Below are 15,537 nucleotides of genomic sequence, written 5' to 3'. Positions count from 1 at the left end.
TCCACTTCCTTTCTGTCGCGTATTTCATGGAAATTGAACCCGAGCTTTTCTGCCCTGGGTGTGGGCTAGATGTGTCCCCAGGGACGGAATATGGGTTGTGGGTTGGGGCACGCTGCGCGTGGAGCGTGGCTCAGTCAATAACTTGGCGTCCAGACTGTCTTTAAAGAATTCCTGGTCCATCTTTTAAACAGTAACTTTCCCGCGCTTTCGCTTCTCATGGAGCTGTCATCTCTAATATAAATTCTATTGCATGGAGGTCCCAAATTACCTCTCTTTCTTTTTCTCTCCAGGAAAATAATTTAATCAATTCAATCCTGGCGATTATTACAGATTATTAAAGTGGAAAAGAGTAAATTACCGTCATTATCATTGCCATTCATGCAACAAATTCCACAATTTGGGACATCTGGCCGAAATCTACGGCTGACCACTAGGATCCAGAATACAAAGCAGAGGTTAAATTAAAAATATAATATGATTGCGGAGAGAATACGGAACAATGATAAATTTAAAAATAAAGTACAATTTGAGTTCGAAGAAACATGAGATGAAAATACATTGAAGAGTAATGAAATGAAGTGAAAAAAAATTACGTACTATTATATAAGTGATTGTGTAAAATGGATAATGAATCTCTCAATACCATTAGACAAATTTTGTTAATGTCCTCATTAGAAAATTTAAGAGAAAGGAGAATGGTTTTGGTTAACTTAAATGAAGTTCCCCTAGCGCCAAAAAGAAGTCCTTTCACTTCCCATGTATTAATATTCATTTTGTACCTCTCACTGAAGTGAGGAATACATGGGTTGTAAATAGACTTCTTTTCATGGTTAACGTTATTGGCTCGTTGATCATCCTTCTCGAAACGGACAGTGGGGTCAAGAATGAGGCTTCTTTGATTCCGGCGATCGATGGCTATAATGTCTGCTCTTCTCGTTGACCCATTCTCAGCCAAGCAGTGCACTTCTTGGTAAACCTCCCACTTTGCCTTCCGAAGAGTGGTTGCGATGGAGCTTCTCACTTTATGGTGGCGATTGTTCCTCAGTAGTTGTCCTTTAGGGGAAATAACCCAAAACATGCCCAAGGGTTTCTACTTCGCTGCATCCTGGATGACGACCTGCTGGTTGTTCCTAATTTCAAGAGTTTGCTCATCTCGTGAGAATGTCTTCTCATGGTTCACAATTCAGCATTATTGTGAGGAATTCTTGTTGATATTGTGAAAATTTTTGCGTGCTACCTTGTTGTTTTCCATTAACTTTCAGAAAATTCAGTCAAATTGGCTTTTTGACTAGATTGTAGGCCTATCCCTAATCCTTGTGTAAATCGGCATCACGTTATATGAAGCCTGCATGTTCTTCAAGGCTTTCTGATGCAGTAAAGGTCTAATCAATTGAAATTAGATGCTTATTCCATAATATTGTTCTTCACATATTGTAGTTTTTTTTCCTCACGTAAATAGGCTAAAAGTATATTCGTATTATTTATTTTGCACTCGTATATATTACAATGTTAGCATTTTTAATATTAGCATATTTAACTGTTTTAATTCCTCTATGTTTATTAATAACATTATATTATTACTTACGATTACGTTACACAAGTTCAAGGTATAGACATTCTTTTTCACTAATATTTCAGCTTTATCCCATCAGTTACTCCCTTTCGTTTTATTTTTTTTTTATTTTATTGGGTTATTTTACGACGCTGTATCAACATCTAGGTTATTTAGCGTCTGAATGATATGAAGGTGATAATGCCGGTGAAATGAGTCCGGGATCCAACACCGAAAGTTATCCAGCATTTGCTCGTATTGGGTTGAGGGAAAACCCCGGAAAAGACCTCGACCAAGTAACTTGCCCCGACCGGGATTCGAACCCGGGCCACCTGGTTTCGCGGCCAGACGCGCTGACCGTTACTCCACAGGTGTGGTCCTCCCTTTCGTAGAGCAACGCTTGCGTATAATAAATTGAATTAAGGCGTAAGAGATAACGTACGAGTATACTGGTAATTGCCATGAATTAACATTGCCCAATAGCAAATTACGGAAATAAATTTAAAATGGCACTCGTTCAGTCTGGTAATGTTCATAAGGTTTACGTTCCTCATCATATTACAATGGGATTTCGAAATATATTGTATGACGTACTGGACTTGGATGAGTTTACACAAAATAGTAGTAAATGCCCTGCATTTAAGTTCCTAACGATAGCTGAATAGAACTTAATGAGATTTGTTGCATAAATCTATGAAGCGACTCGGAATGTGACCATGTGCCGGCAGCGAAGACGATCCTCCTCTATATCCTGCCCCCGTGTTCGGTTTGAGGAGTCCAGTATTAAGCGAGTCGTAAGTTCATACGACATACGATAAGTACTAGCCTATGCCACTACTTTTGAATGGAGCAGACTCCGTGCTCATGAGCGAATGTAGTTGATTCAGTATTCAGGTATTTTTCATTTTTTGGCATTGAGTCATATTTGACCAGCCATATTTTATCCTCACAGCTGAGGACTTCTTCTTAAGAAAGCCAGGATTCAATGCCACAGAGATGTGACTGTTCGAGAAAGTGCATTTTACTTCTGCAATAATGATTTCGTCCGTGTCCCATGCCGTCCTGCACTTTCATGAACGAGGAGTTGCTGAAACAGAGAATAATTTACTTCTCTCATTTGAATTCCAACCACAGTGATACTGGACTGCACGAGATGTGTACACACTGGGCCATAAGAACAAGGAAGTGTTCGGTGACAAACAAGAATTTTGCATTTGAGCTTTAGGCTTTCACGGTGACTGTAACTGAAATTATAGGCCTAATTCAATACACGGTGCATTAGTCTACCCAAAAGTCTAATGATTCCAAGAATTTTGCACTTTAATTTTTTTCTCATATCGAAGAGAATGTTTCAAATCTCGAATATTTTGAAGTGAACTTTCTGGCAAAGAAATAATACACTCTCCCTTTTTAGAATTTGGCAGTCACTTAACGCAGCAGGCATCCTAAAATAATGGCGGGGATTCATAGGAAACGCTTAGGCCTATTCACTCGGGTGGCTGTTACTGCGACATCCAGGTTTGTTAACGAATTGGATCTTACAAAAAAACGGTCGTAAATATGATTGGGACTAAAGAAATTTAATGCAATTTGTGTGTTGTATCATTGATTACTTTCGTTCATTCCTTTATTGAATATATTCCATAATTAAGTCTGTGCAGATATTTACAATGAAATGCAATTAGTCTTCCATCTCAATGTTTCGTTGTTAAGTGACGTCAGAATAGTGCGACGTAACTCATTACTATTGCTAAGCAACTGACGTCATATGTAGAAATTTTCGTAACGTATTACTCCTTAGACACTCGAGCATAAACGTTCCATGTAAAAAATTTTACAGATATGTAGAAATCCAATATTTTATATCTTGTAAAATGGCATATGCAAACCATGAAACAGAAGCAAATCTCCGCATTTATGAATAATATGGAACACTGTCATTCCAAACGTGATCAAGGTTCCAAATTGCTGTAAAGCGCTCAAAACTCATAAGGAAGTATGTCATCCTCGTAATAGTAGTTTGCACTTTCCCTCTGTTACATTGTCATCATCTAATCTTGCAGCCACAAAAGTGAAGGTTAGAGTCACAAGAGTTTGGAAATAAACTGACTGAGCAGAATAAAGGTAAGCGTTCACCACATCGTATCGCACGCATCGTCTCTCGGCAAATCCGTCCACATTTCTCGGATGGGCAACTTTTCCGATGCGTGCGATCATGGCCTTCTTTAATAAATCAATTTTAATTGGTCAACTGTTACTATATGTTGTGCCATGTTCAGTGTCGCGCCAAAATGGCAGACGGAAAACTTATTTCGCGTGTAGAAAATTGCGAAGAATTATATAATTTGAGGCGTTCTTGCAAATATATTATGTAACCAATATTTCTTTCGTTTCTTCCTCTTCAATTAAGACGCATGAAGCAATTACAAATTCTAATTCGCTAACAGACGTAATTAATAGACCTAACCTCAACTCCTCTGCTTTCAGCAATGTCAATATCGTACGACGTCATGTTTTAAACAGCTGATAGGGGAATCCGATGAGGCGATGAGGTGGAGCCGTTACAGTGAACGCACTGCACTTAAAATATCCGTTGCGTGCGATTCGTACGAGGAGTGCGATACGATGTAGTGAACGCTTACCTTAAGAGTACGTACAAGACGAATCCTAGCTGGTAGCCTAACTGGTTACATTGCTGGAAGAAACGTTACGCAATGGAGACGTGCAAGACGAGAACTGTTCGGTCGATTGCTACCTAGCTTGTCAGCCCGCTGGTAGCTGGTAGAATGTATCCCGTCATTTTTTCAAGCTACCAGCGACCTAAATACCTTCACTGCGCATGCGTCCTGAGAGTCCATACAACTTTCACACGTGCTAAACGCCTACTGCTATTCGACGTGTATAACGGATTATGAAAGATTGATTTATAATAATAATAATAATAATAATAATAATAATGTTTATTGCGAAAAAATACAATACAAAGAAATTAAATTTACAAAATACTAGCACTCACCTAAAAAGGAGTGCTTTCGTGCTAAGGGTAGGATTCGATACATGATAAGTTTATATGCATAAATTACAATAAAATAACATCTAAAAATCAATTATTACTCATAACAAATTGCTTACCAATATTTTTAAATTTCAAACTGTTGGAGGTAAATAGACGTGCTTATTTCTTCATTAATTTGTTATAAATTCCAGGGCCGATATTACTAATACGGTTGAAATAAGTGCTCGTTAAATACTTGGATTCAAACAAACGTATTGGTTGGTTTTGTGTTTGTGAATATGTAATCTGAAATCTGTGTTATTTTTATGTATACAATTTAATTATGCATTGATATAAATTTCATGTCTTTTCAACACTTTAAATTATAAAAAAAAAATCAGTTTTTAGGTAGAATAATCAATGTTTACAATGTTTGCAATCAGGCTTAACCCAAACACCAAAGCCGATATTATGTGAAATTGTGAGATGAAGTAGGAGTTTAAATGAATACTAATAAAGGTAAAGAAAGCCCCTTCACATGCCATAAAGGTACTTGGGGGCATAGAGGTAAAGCTCCATGCTTTCTTGACCTCGGCACTAGAATGAGGTGTGAAATGGATACCAATAACAAGTACATTTCTAAGTGAAAAATTGATTTCGGAATATGTATGATAAGAACTTTCTTGTGTTAAATTTAACGTACCTTGTTAACATGTTTGACCTATTTTCGGTCGAAACATGTTAACAAGGTGCGTTAAAATTTAACACAAGAAAGTTCTTATCATACATATTCCGAAGTGATACAGTGTTAAAAGTTGTATGATCAAGATGAGAAATCGATGTTTTACAGAAAGTGACGAGTTTGGAAATTTCAGATAATTATCGGTACTGACCTTTCGGCAATTAATACATATTATATTATCAATGTTCTATTTGCATTAAAATGAGCTATATGGGATTTAATGAAAGGGTTTTATTATGACAGAAGACACTTTCCAGAAAAGTGGAATTATTGTTGTAGTAATTTCCGCATTGCAAGTGTCCAAATATCTGAGGTACGTTTAGGAGATCCTGAGGACCAATACAGTCCATCCTGGCAATTTTACAAATTGTTATTGTTTTTTAAAGACAATTTTGAAAAAGCAGAGTTCACCTACACTGACTGGCAAGTGCAAACAAGCTTTGTTTTGGTCATCCCGACTTTCTGCCCAACGACTAGCGACGAGCCTCCGTATTGTACGTAGACTACCCTAAGCCAGTAGGTCAGTTGCAGTGCTCATCCCTGCCGTCCACCTTATGCCGACAGAATGACAAAAAGAAAAGTCGTTCTGGGAGTGTTCTTGTGTAATTCCTTTTGTTGTAAAATAAAAGGACATTGATGTTTAATTTTATTCCTCCTGAAGAAAGTATCTGCGCATTGTTATCAAGTAATTTTATTTTCATAAGCGGCTGCTTTTTACCATGTTGATCAAATTAATACGGAATGCCGTTACTTGAAAGCGATATCGTAGCAAATCCTGTAAACCAAATGTTCACTACGATGAAGATTATTATGACAGAAGTTTATGAATTAAGTAAATGTCTCATAGTATAGATTTTATGTTCTAATTAGATAATCTCCAACACAGGTGCATGCTTAAAAAAAAAGAAAGAAAGAGAAAATCAGCGATTCACTAAAAGGTCTTGTATTATGGCGAATTGGATAAGTGTCTCCTGATAGAATTATAGCGAGAAGCAGAATGTGCCTGGCGCTGTAACAAGATGAAGAAGTCGCCCGGAATGGGGTCACTATGAGTGACGTGTCCCTTCCTTCTGAAGATGTCCCCCTTCATACGCTCCCAATTTGACACGACGTTTCCTGCTGGAAGACATTCTTCCTGCCGTAGCTCAGGTTAACTCAATTTGTCTTGATCCATCACATTGCCTCGTTGGGCAGTGACAACGTCGGCCTGACAGTGAAGAAGCACAGGAAGCTCATGCGCGGCACACGCTAATTGCTGAGCGACACAAATGCAATTCATTTCCCTTGCGAAGAAATTAATTGCCCCTCTCTTGGTTTGAACCCGCGGACTGGCGAGTGGCAACTCCATCCCGTCGTTACTGAAGATCTTGTTACCATCTTGCATACACGTCCAGTTCTGCGCCTTTGACGTCTGTGAGACATATTGATGCGATATCTGAAACTATTTATGACGGTGAAAGAAGTGAACCAAGTAGGAATGTGTGAGAATGAATTCCGAATAAATCTCCATTACAGCCATTATCCGAATCCATGAACATATTTCGGGATTGTAATGCAAAACAACCGCGGGCAGACAAGGCAAATACAGCTGCTACTGCAACTACGACAATGTAAGCGGATTTTAGATAGATATTTTGCCAAGTTCGTTAAAAATATCAGTGCAACATTCTGTGCTATAGGTTAACAACTGGGAAAACTTTGTTGTAGGAGGTAACTAAACCTTACCGCTGCGCTGGAGGCGGAGTCAGAGTTTCCCTCCATTAATCTGATTGACAAGTCATGTGATGCATCACTGCTATCAGTTAAACATTCTCCTAACGAAATTATTATTCAGTTTCACTGTCTGTTACATTAGCACTAGAAAATATTGTTCTTTGTTACTTTTAATGCGCTCAACACATTTCTTGCACTTGTCTTTTCCATATTCGGCGAAAAGATGACAAAATCGTTCCTTTACGTTCAGTGGGGACCTAATTTCTGTTACAAAAATGTATAAATGAATGGTAAATTTCTAAAACGACTTAAGTCCATATAAGTGGTTTTGAGAAAATTAAAGAAGACTGTTTTTGCCTCGCTGAACCATATATTGTTACAATATAATTCATGTTGAATCTTTCGTACACTACTTTTAACACTTAAATATAAATAATTGATTAAATGGCGATCTTACTCGTGTTAATTATGTAGCCACACATGGTTATGTAATTAACACGAGTAAGATCGCCATTTAATCAATTATTAACAATATAATTGTTTATATGTAAGAGAAATAGTTTTAGTATAAAAATTCATACTTTTGTACTCTTCTTCAGGTCGTAAAAATGTAATTATCTTCAGGACTTAAATTCTTCTGCAAATTAACTTCAATCCTGCGTCATAATTATTATGTTACTGACACATAAACATGTTTAACTAAATGTATTTATAACAAAATCATAAAATAATCTTATTGCAATTGTTAAACAACATTATTTTGAGCAATTTGTTAATCACAAGAACACAGACCTCTGATGGGGAAAAGTGTGATGTTGAAGAAATGTTTCTGAGCACTTATTGCCATTAAGAATTTGATTAGTGTATTGTTCTTATTTTGTCCCGGACAACTGTCGCAAAACAACCACAGTTCTTAGTATACTGGATGGGACACAGTTATTGAAGTAGTGTGCAGGAGAAAATTACATACCTCATTAAGATTTTCTTGACCTGTTCCTCATGGTAGACACAAAAGGACATTTCGCTAGTTTTAATGTTGTGCACAGGGAAAGCTGGGATGGTAAGCTGCCGATAGTAGTACATATCCTGAACTGGTGTTTAGGCAAGCATACATTTTTCATGTAGTCAAATATGACAGCAAGAAAATCCTCTCTCCCTCGATGCTTAACTTGGATCCATTTTGCAATACTTTTTACTTCAGTTACAAGTTTAGCACGATTACTGAGCATATTTCTTTTCATTTTCATGCTCTGTTCTTCAAACGTAATAAATTTTCACAACTAAAGAAGTACCAATGACAGACAAAAAACATTTTGTCAGCTGATTGTATGATTAAAATGACATGTTATGTAAGTTTCTTCAGTACTTGACAGGTATAACAACTTAAGTCCAGGACTAAAGTCGTTTTACCCCTTAACCAAATATTCTGCTGCTAAGAAAAACTATGCAACAGTCGTGGATTAAATTCATTCTGCTACTAAACGATGCCCCTTGCACACAGTAGCATAATCATGCTCTCTACTCAGAACCTCCAAAATGTGGACTTAAGTCGTTTTGCAAATTCACCATTCAAATATTCACAAGAAACTAGTGTTACTGATTTTATATTAAAATATATTTTGAATATAGGGAATTCAGAGAGAAAGTGAATCCATGCACTTATCTTGGATGTAATATTATGCAAAACTACGGAATGGATTTCCCACTAAAGACACCAAAATTTTCGCATAAAGTCACGAAAGATTTATTTGAAATGAAAATGTTTATACATACAACTTATCTTAAATCTTGTAAAAGAACTACGTGTCACATATGCTGAAAATTGTCCCCTCCAACTGACGTAGTGTGTAATGTTCGCAGTAATGGCTGCAATATGTTGGCGTCTTGCGAGGTCCCACATGAGAAAGTGTGGCGCTGTTAAGTCTGGGGATGTTGGCGGTCAAAGATATTTTGAGTTTATTCGGTTTTCTAAAAACTTTCAATTTCTCTCATGCACTCATTTGAAGTGTGACACTTGTACCATATTATTTGAGAAACGATTGTGCACTTCATCGCCTGTTAATTGGTTTAAGATTTCACCGAAAATTTGGGTATGGACAGAAAACTTTTTCACGAGACGAAGCGCAAATCCAAAGTTTTGAAATCCGATCAATGAAAACACCGGTAAACCAAGTTTTGTCCGAAATCGTAAGATTTTCAGAATGTATCAGTCATAGTTGCAGGAGGTGAGGGAGTTGTGTTTTGTAAATGTACGTAACGACTTTATTGCCTTTAGCGAGCGAATCATTCTGTATTAAATTAGAAAGATACAAATTAACTTATGGGCAAGAAATGTGAACTTTAGTAGCACTAAAATACAGTACAATTTCCTGGAAGGAATTTTGAGGATGAATGGCAGGTTACAGCCTATTTGGACAAAAACTAATGTGGATGTAAGGCAAACGCTAGAGTAAGATAAACGGATCGAATATAAGACCACAGTCTAGTATATACAGTGACGAAGCTCAAGTTTTGGGAGTACTAGGAACAATAGACTGTGCACGTACTATTTCGCATTGTCTGTAATGAGGCAATAGTAGCGATCCTAGTGGTTAGCAACTATCTATGGATGCATATTTATTACGTATTGAGCTTCGTGGCTATATATGCTAGACTGTGATAAAGGCTATGTGACGACCAGTTCAGATGGAGTGGCGGTTTATTTTCAAGTAGGAATTGTCATCGGCGAGTGTGATGTCCATCCCATCGACTAGATGTGACCTTTGTGATCAAAGGCAATACGTTTGAACTGCTAGCGTGCTCCTTGATACTGGAAAGAGCATCGTTTGTGGATTTCAGAATAGAAGCTGCGATAAATTTCCTTAAGTTGTGTGGCAAGATGTAGCAGCAAAAGATGAAGGATTAGTCAAAATGAAATAAAAGTGTAAAACGATCTGTCGTTTTTATAGGACAAAATTATATATTGTAAATTGATCACAGTGTTAACGTTGAATACTGATGATCCAAATTGCAGTCTGGTGGGATTTATGATTGTCAAAGGTTCGTTATCCACAATTCATTGGCATCCTGCGTAAGCTGAAGGAAACTATTACATCATATTGTGCACGAGAATTACTGATCTGTGAGACAAATAACCACACCTCTTTCTTTGAGTTCGCGTCATAACCCAAAAATGGGCATTGTTTGTAAATCATCAACAACTTCATGGTATAGACCTGGTCCGTCCCCTTTGAATTTGTAGTTTCTCATTGGTCCTTCCATCTAAGTCTAGGTCTCCCAATGTTCCGTCTTATATCTTCGTTCCTCTGGTGTTATAAGAATGGAACCCCAACTACGGACCGTAGAAAGCGCATTTCAGTAAACTCTATTATTGTTTTCTCTTTCTTTGTTAGTGTCCATGTCTCTGCAAGCCACCGGCGTGGCTCAGTCAGTTAAGGCGCTTGCCTGCCGGTCTGAAGTTGCCCTCGGGCACGGGTTCGGTCCCCGCTTGGGCTGATTACCTGGTTGGGTTTTTCCGAGGTTTTTCCCAACCGTAAGTTGAATACCAGGTAATCTAAGGCGAATCCTCGGCCTCATCTCGCCAAATACCATCTCCTATCACCAATCTCATCGACGCTAAATAACCTAGTAGTTGATACAGCGTCCATAAGTAACCAACTAAAAGAAACTGTCTCTGCACCACACAGAAGAGTCGGGACTGCCATTATTTTATAAAACTTCATTCGAGTATCTTGCCTTGTTTTGTTCATCAAACATCGTCTGATTGTCCCACACATTTGTTGGCATTTTTTTAATTTTTCTTCCATGTCCGTATTCTTTTGATAATGATATTTTGCAGCCTAGATATCTAAAACTACTGACCTGTTCTATTATTTGGGAATTTATTACAATTTTTGATCGTCTAAATATACAGTAGTTTGTAAATAGTTTTATTTTTATTTCCTCTAATTCTTGTATTCATTGTCGCAGTGTTGGTAGCACTGGTCGCACGTTGTTTTGTCTGTGCTGAGAATACTGGAATTAATTTTGCCTCTACTGAATCAATCGAAGCGTTTAATGTGATAATGTACTCAATTTAGTTGAGTTGCAATTGGGTTTTAATTTACAGATGAGTAATTTATCAATATGACTGAAACTTTGCAACAGGACTATATAGGAACAAAAAACAAAAAAAAAAATATATATATATATATATGTATGTATTCGAGTTGTCAAGTGAGAAAAAGTCTACAGCTACATCTTTTAAAGAAAGCATTTTTACTAATTCATTATTTACATTCGCATAGATTTCGCTAATCTGTTTTTGCGCTGTGCTCTTCCTTCCCTCCCCACCACTTCATTTTTTCCTCCTCGCTAATTCTACTTTACCCTACACCAGCGTTTCTCAAACTGGGGGTCGCGACCATGAGGACGGTCTTGCTGTCATATGAAGGGTATCGCGAATTAAATTAACCTAATCTGTACGAAAAGAATTAAACACGTTTTCTCAGGGAAACGAACACATTTATCAGACACAGAAATGTTTTAAATTATATTCGTTTCAAACTACTCCCCAAGGTCCAACTTATGAATGCGTTTATTAGCCATTAAAATCTGTCTTACGTGAGTCCACATTAGGGACCAAAGAAAATTGTTTCAAGCTTTAGCAGACGATTCATGTATTTAGTTTGCAATACCACTAAAGACGAAAAACCTTTTCACATAGGTAAGACGTGGTGGAACGAATTAACATTACCAATGCTTCTGTGACTAAATGTAAATTGCAGTTGTAAAGTTCCATCATCCGGCAGCTCGATGGGTTGATTTTGGGTTTTTGCTACAAACTTTGCAGTTATGAAACTCATGGGAAATAATACAACTCATTCTTCATGCTCTCCAACAAGCGGCCAACAATAGTGTCTGTCTTATTGGTTCATATTTTTCTGAATGTAATCGCAAATGTAAAAGTGTCGACATTTCTGTCTGCAAGACGAATAATCCTAACACCGAGCTGTTTAGTGGAAGCATTGCCTTTGTCACTTACAGCACATTTTTGTCAAGGCTTTTAAATTCAAATTCACGTTATTTGAATACGAACATGTGTCAGCTGTGTAAGTGAACGGTAACAGAGATTCTGGAAAAGTATGATCAGTAATTAATCTCGCAAATCCAAAAGCCTAGTTCACACTTTTCCTCGAGACAGCCAATTGAGCGTTTTTCCAAAAATCGCTAAACGCCAAAATGTTCAAAATTGAGTTCTTGGTGGTTTTATGTCAACATTTATGTTACGCCTATTCGTGTAAAATCAGTTTTAGTAAAAGTCGACAATCGCTGCTGTTATAAGGCATTGAAAACTGCGATCTTTTGCAAAACTCGATATTCGCCTCTTCATTAGTTAAATCAGAAGTCGATAAACGCCAACCACATTAAAAAGAACAGAATACTTTCGTAAAATTCATACTTGGGTTAAAAATGTTTTATTTTATGCAACAGAACACAGTTTGATATCAATCTATGTTTAGAACAACAGTGTACTTGTAGGCCTAAAAGATAAATAACTCAATTTATTTAAATCTATTTAAATTTGTCTGGATCCAAATTACATTAGAACAACAATATGAAACAGAATATTAATATTCATTTGCCAGGCGCGTAGAAAGATCTTGGCTCACGATTGGATTCCTTTTGAACTCAACCAATCAGCTTTTGTCTTGCTCTGCGGGATTAATTTTATTATCGCTGAGTGTCAGGTCATTCTGAACAGCTGTGTCTCCGCTTCTGAACGATTGTAGTGAGAGCATAGCATTGTAAACTATCATAATATAGGGTCTGTTTCTTCTGATTCTGAAAATTGTACAACTGTTGTCGAAAGTGTAGGCGGTAGGAAGTCTAGATCAAAGGTAAATGCACCTAGAAAGATTGCAAATAAAAGCAAAAGCCCTCATATTGTGTGTTCATACGGGCTTGAGGGGTATACTCATGAATTCAAAATCTTTGGGGAAAAGGGAGGCTGAGTCTTCAGTAGAATAGAAAAAGTCTACCGAAAAAAGGAAGAAATTCTGTCTCCTGCAGAGTACTATGAAATTCTGGGTCAACATGGTACTGAATAAAGACTGGGAAGTGAAGGATATAAGATCCAAAAAAAAAAAAAAAAAATCTAGTGCTGGAACTGATCAGGAAGAGAATGCGAAATTGGCTGGGTCACTGGCTAATAAGAAACTGTCTACTGAGGGAGGCACTGGAAGGAATGTCAACGGGACGGGAGATATGAGATGATAGATGATAGGTCGTATGCGGAGACTAAGAGGAAGGTTGTAGAGTGCTGTGTTTGCAGAAATCATTGGGTGAGTGCCAGATATTCGCAGCAAACAAGAATAGGATCCCTTTAATTTCGATGTCGGATTGAGTTCGAACAACTAGTGGTCGAAATTCATTATAGCGTACGACATCGACGTGGGACGATTTGTTATGAGGATCGTCAGCTACAGGCGAAAGTGCCATTGATATCTCCTGATATCATGATATATTTTTATCCAATTCCTTCTGAAGTGGCTAAAAATGCCAATCAGCGTTGTAGTCTGCATCGCCATATTGGACACAGTTTGCACTGGAATGGCGCGATATAGAATATCCAAATCTTTGCGGCGGCGTGGGGCTCGGATTAGTGTGGGAAATAGTGATGACGGGGGGGTGCGGTGTTGGTAATGGAGATCTGTGGGGTACCGTGGTAAGCCCAATGGTTACTGATTCGGGGCGATGCGATGGGAAATCGGTGTTTGGTGGTCTTGCGGTGTGAACTAGCCCGTTTGCAGTTTACTGCCCATTGCTGCACTCTTGTCAGCTCACCCCCGGCCTCTCTATTTCTAGTTTCCATTCTCTCGGAAATTAAATGCGTGTACAGTCGATGATAGAACATTCGTTGAGCTCCATCCTGTGTTCGAGAAGATGAAACACAATTAAAATTGAAGTGTAAGATAAGTTCATCTCTTCGAAAGAAGACTACGGCTGATGATAATGGTGAATCACCGACAGTGCCACGCTATGCGCCGCTGCAAGGGTTTGTTCCTGCTGTCTTGTTTTATTTTCGAATTCTGGAATTATTCAGGATAATTTTAAAGTTTGGCTTCGCTTTCAAGCTAGTTGACCGGATGATAGAATTAAATGTTTGAATTACACAGGCGAGAGGATCAAATGCGATTAAATTGGTCCTGGAAGCTATTTCACGACTGAAATGTACTTAGAGCTGGAGTTGGAATAATTTGAAACGATTTCCCCTCGTAAGGCAGAACGTTGAAAACATTTCACTTTGATTTTGAAGAGTACAGTTCACTCCAGGCGCGCTGTTTTTTTTCGAAATCTCTTTATAGTAACAGTAATTGAATTTCTACCTAGTAGCACCCGGAAACTTTGCTACTCATCTATAACTGTGGCGGCCAATTTCATTACTTCGAGTCGAGTAGCTGCGCGGCAAGGTAGCCAACAGCCGCCATCTATAGTCAGTCGGGCGAGATATTAAAATATCAGATTGTAATGAGCTTTACGATCACTGGAGGAACGGTTTGTCTTCTTTACTCGGCTGCAGTTTTGTTGTCTCTCTTCATCCTTACTGTTGTTATTTCTTTTTCCTCATTTCTCTTCTGCTTACTTCTGTGGAAGAGAAGGCCTGATGGCCTTAACTACACCAGAATAAATAAATAAATAAATAAATAAATAAATAAATAAATAAATAAATAAATAAATAAATACTTTCGTTGACCGTCTCTTAATCCGTCCTTATCACCTCTAATGAGAGTTGATGCATTCTGTCATAATTATGTTTATTGCATCGTCTACAGCATTTTTTAATACTTATACAAATATCAGCAGTGATTTGTCCACGTGAATTCTAGTGAGAAAGTTGGTATGAATGTGTCCATGGATACTTACTTCAGAGTTGAAGTGGACTAACGTTTTTGAAATGCTTTGTTAATGCGTAAATCTGTGCATGCAAATGAATTGGTTTTCATTTTAATAAATACAATACCAAACTGAGTTACATTAGAAAAATGTGTTGATTTAAATATTAATATACTCGGAAAAAAATACCTAGAGAAAAATAAAGAAGTGTAGGCTATATACTGTAGTATTTTTGAAATTGGAAAAAAGCTTTTGACGGAGTATATTGGAATAAACTTATAGGCCTAATGATCTTGAAGAAAAGTGACTATTAAATAATCTTTATAACTAATAACGTTACTTATATTATGGCGTTGTTAGCAGAAGAAGAGATGATACCCTACTAACTAAGTAATATACAATAGGAGTTTAAATGACAGCTGTGAGCAGTATGGGATGAAAAAGAAGACCATGGCTATCAGATAAAAAGAAGGTAAGCGTGCGAATTCGAAATGAGACAGTGGAACAAATGGACAGCTTTAAATACTTGTGGTTTCTATAAGTAGTAATATAAGCTGCTGCCAGGAAGTCAAAAGAGGAAACGTTTAGTAGGAAAAGGAGCGTTTTTTGCGGATCTCTGGAAAAATACTAAGGAAGAAGCTAGTGAAGTACTTTGTGTGG

The 15,537-nt window shown here is 37.5% G+C and overlaps 1 protein-coding gene across 6 annotated transcripts in view; it reads left to right on the top strand.

Moving 5' to 3' along the window:
* LOC138692977 (discoidin domain-containing receptor 2-like) overlaps positions 1-15,537 on the top strand; it is a 1,165,919-nt gene that overhangs the window by 168,581 nt on the left and 981,801 nt on the right. The gene's annotated exons all lie outside the window — the stretch shown is intronic.

Source organism: Periplaneta americana, chromosome 17 (assembly GCF_040183065.1).
Source record: "Periplaneta americana isolate PAMFEO1 chromosome 17, P.americana_PAMFEO1_priV1, whole genome shotgun sequence".
In the NCBI taxonomy this organism is placed as follows: Eukaryota; Metazoa; Arthropoda; class Insecta; order Blattodea; family Blattidae; genus Periplaneta; species Periplaneta americana.
The sequence above is the reverse complement of the archived record's forward strand: the minus strand, read 5'-3'. Positions and strand labels throughout refer to the sequence as shown.